Genomic DNA, 4109 nt, shown 5'->3' with positions numbered 1-4109 from the left:
TATTTACTGTTTTATGGCATTATGGTTGTTTATTGTTAGATACAACCGTCTTACCATGATCTTTTATGAAATAATTTGGCAATAATTATTAAAAAAAGAGGGTCAGGTGCACTAACTCCTCACAGCGACTCTGCAATTATCTGCACAAAGGGTACTTCGTTCAGCTGCTCGAAGATCTCACCTTTGAAGAAGACTGTTGATTTGACACTAAAAATTTAAGTATTACTACTCGAAAATTAACATTACCCCATAATGAATTGCATCTTTTGCCCACCCCAACACTCACCATGATAAATGCCAACCAATAATTATATAATTTTTTTTTCTTAAAATGACATTTTAGTAAAAGAAGCCAAATGTATTTTCTTTTGTGACACAGCTATACATGAATATATACTAGTTAAATAAATGCAGTCAATGTGAATACATCCATTTTCAGTCAAGCAATTAATACATGAATGGATAAAATATTTATGTTATTTACTGACAACAAAAAACATGTCTAAATGATTAAAATAATGTATATAAAGTTAGCATCACAATAAATGCATACATGTACAAGTCAACAACACATGATACAAAGCTTCATTCAAACTTAATGTTCTAACAATCATGTATTTACAGATGGTGAACCCAAAATCCTCCTGCCATCTGAACACAGCTGATACAGTTCTGCTGCTGCACTTCACAATCTCACTCTTCTCAACAGGGATGTCGTTGAGCAACAGGATGAAGGAGACGTTGATGATGGCTCTCTGAACCACACAACCTTAAAGCGAGAGCAGAAGAACACGTGCAGGACAATCTGACTGCTGAAAAACATTTACACAGAATTTACATATACAGAAGTACATGCATTGATTTATTACTTTTGTAGTGGGCTAAACCACTGAAGTGGTTCAAATGCATAAATAAATTATACATTTATCCAAAGTGACTTACAGTGCATTCAGACTAACAGTTTTACCTAACATGTGTTCCCTGGTATTCGAACCCCCAACCTTGCACTGCTAACGCAATGCTCTACAACTTGAGCCACAGGAACACCAGTGTGTCCTTGGGCAAGGCTCTGTTCCCCAGGTTGATCAGGGGATTTTAGGCCCCTGTAATAAGAGCACTGTCAATCACTTCAGATAAAAGCTCCATCAAATTTTTTGATGATGCTTTTGAAGCTTTTGAAAGTCAGCTTTCATTGTTTAAACAGTAACCAGCTGAACAAACTTTACCAAAATCACATCGTCAGTGTCTTGTGGTCTTTCTCTTGATGCTCTCACTGGCTCTGGGGTCACTGAGGATGAAGACACCACAGCAGCATCTGGTCCTGATGAGACAGTAAGAGCTGGAGTGATGTAGCGTCTCATTTGTGACTCTCGATCATTTCCAGGATGATGATTTGGTCTTCTCCATCCTCAGTGCACACATCAGTCTACAGACATTTTCATGCCCTACAAAAATACACATACACAATACGTCATTACATTATTCTTTTGTTTCAGGTTTTCCCTCTTTTTCACCTTTCCTTGCAGGTCCTGCTGCACCACAAAAGATCTGCAGCAAATGCACAGAAATCAAGAATAAGAAAGGAGGTGTAATAGTTGTTTAAAATTACATTAATTAAAATAAAATACAACTTAAGATTTAAAATGTTTCACTTATTTTTGTAGTGTACTTACACAAATCCTTTGATGGCAGCATTCCTTCATCAGTGTCTCTGCAGCAGATAAACACACGTGTGTCTCATCTGTCCCTGTAACATCCAGACAAGAGTCAGTCTCCTCTGTGATTTATCTGTGATATAATGCATTTACATGTTGAGTTAATAACTGATGTAACTCACTTTTTATCCAACACAAATGTTCCTTAAATTATCAATATTGCAAATGGACAAATAAAATAGATAACTTATGTTTAGTTACTTTACGTAGATTTGTTTGTTTACATGACTTACACTCATCTAAAGCAGTGTTGACAAAAGTGAATTCTACACAATATCACACACACATCACTCAGACACCTGTTTCATGTCTGTTAGATGTGCTCATCTACAATTCTTATCAAACATTATCCAGTCAGATGATAAATAGACATTTTAGTAATAGTCTTCAAGAAGTATATATGGTTTATGTAAATCCACTATTGAGTCGTGTACTTAATGGAGCTCCCCTGTTAGTTATGCATTATAAAACATGTTTACAGCAAAATTACAAATATGCTATATTATGTAGGTCACAGACAGACTGAGCCTGTGATACCTGGGGATAGCGTCTTTAGACCTTTTGCTTATATGTTGCTTACTTTACGCCTTAGTTTTAATAAATTATTAACTCCAAAAACAATACCACTGTATGAAAATGACTTATACACTTAAATTTAAATAACTATTTCGGAAAAAAAAGATTCTCACCGTTGTCTCTCACAGCAAGCTGTCATATTCGTCTTCTTTCCAGTTTAACGGCGGTTCGCATCCAGCTTATTGGTGCAATACCGCCCTCTTCTGTTCCGGAGTGTGGGTCAGATAATACGTTTTCCTACTAAAACGTACACTCTCACATTGTCCCCTAACATTAATATCTACACACACATCATGCATCAAATCCTGCCTAAAACCCCTGCTTCCCTTAAAATGTAATCAATATTTTACTCTGTGCCGCCATATTGCCAACAACTTATCGTTTTGAGGTCTCGCGTGGTTCTGTGTGATTTGGACAACTTCAAGTTACGCCTCCTACTTCAAGTTACGCCCCCGTCTTGCAGTCTGCAGACGTACACGCTTGGAAAAGATGGGCAAAAATCTTACACTAACCCATTTCAAATGATCCATGCTATCACCATGAATAAAAGTTAGAAATGTGGGTCTTTTATAACGTGAAATGTACATAAAAACCTGTTTTTGTTAAAAAAACTTATTTGAAAGAAAAATATACATTTATATAAATATAAAAAAATCATAAATTCTCACAAAACTGCATAAATGTGGAGTCATAAACAGTAATAAACAGAGTAAAATTAATAAAAAAAAATAATTATTTTGTTAAATAATTGACTTTTAATCATACTGTGGCAAGGTGGGGGGGGGGTGTGGTTTAGCTAACCCTGCAGCGGGGGAGAGGGTCAGGAGATGTGCGGTGAGTGAATGGGTTAAGCGCAAATAACGAACATCCAGCAGGACCCTTCATGATGGCCTGACAGCTCCAGGACTCTTGCCGCAAATGGTTGCTGGCCAACAGAAGCGATGTGGAGAAGAAAAATCGATCGTGTGGTGCTGGAGCAGTTCATCACTCGGCTACCGAGAAGAACTGTCGAGTGGGACCAGTGCCACCGCCCCACGTCGCTGGAGTCGGCAATTGATCTCGCGGAGGACCATATGGTGGCGTGCCCCGGGGTCGGCGAACCTCTCCCATCAGCTTCTCTCTCTCCTTCTTTTTTTTCTCCTTCTCTCTCTCGGCCTATCCCTTTACCCAGGTCCCGTCCGCCCTTTCTTGAGTGGCCAAAATCACTATTCGGCTCCCCGAGTCCAGTCCAACCACTTAACCCACTCCCTGCCACTGGAGCGGCGGGGAGTTCTGGGCCGGCCTGCTGGTGTTGTGGGGATTCAGACCATTTTGTGGACAGGTGTCCCGTTATGGAGGTGGGGATGATGATCTGGGTCTCGGACGTCCCGCAGGCTGCCCCCGGTCAGGCTGGGTGGTACCAAATACCTGTGAGTATCAAGGGGGGTACCTATCAGGTGTTGATGGATTCAGGATGTAACCAAACCTCAATCCATCAAAGTTTGATACAATCCGGGGCTTTGGATACGAGCCGCATGGTTAAAGTACGGTGTGTGGACGGGGATGTGGTTGAGTATCCTATTTTGCCAGTCGTTATTAAATTTAGGTGACAAAACCATAGTGTTGAGGTGGCAGTTAATCCGCACCTCCGGCATCCGTTAATTTTGGGAACGAATTGGCCAGTGTTAAAAGAATTATTGGGGGTTTTATGCACGGATGTGTCTTGGGGAAAGAATGCACCGGAGGGGAGTGCGAGTGTGCAGGCAGGAGAGACTGAACCGGGACCACTGAGTACTGCCTCAGCGGAACAGAGCAAAATCGAGAGAATTATTCTCTCGG

General features: G+C 40.3%; 1 long non-coding RNA gene across 1 annotated transcript; it reads right to left on the bottom strand.

Moving 5' to 3' along the window:
* Nucleotides 1–1183: 1183 nt before the first annotated feature.
* On the bottom strand, nt 1184–2704 carry LOC132113164 (uncharacterized). The gene is made up of 3 exons (XR_009425098.1): nt 2405–2704; nt 1674–1747; nt 1184–1548 (listed from the first exon to the last, which is right to left on the bottom strand). It is a non-coding gene; the product is annotated as an uncharacterized LOC132113164 (long non-coding RNA).
* Nucleotides 2705–4109: the final 1405 nt, after the last annotated feature.

Source organism: Carassius carassius, chromosome 32 (assembly GCF_963082965.1).
Source record: "Carassius carassius chromosome 32, fCarCar2.1, whole genome shotgun sequence".
Lineage (NCBI taxonomy): Eukaryota > Metazoa > Chordata > Actinopteri > Cypriniformes > Cyprinidae > Carassius > Carassius carassius.
The sequence above is the reverse complement of the archived record's forward strand: the minus strand, read 5'-3'. Positions and strand labels throughout refer to the sequence as shown.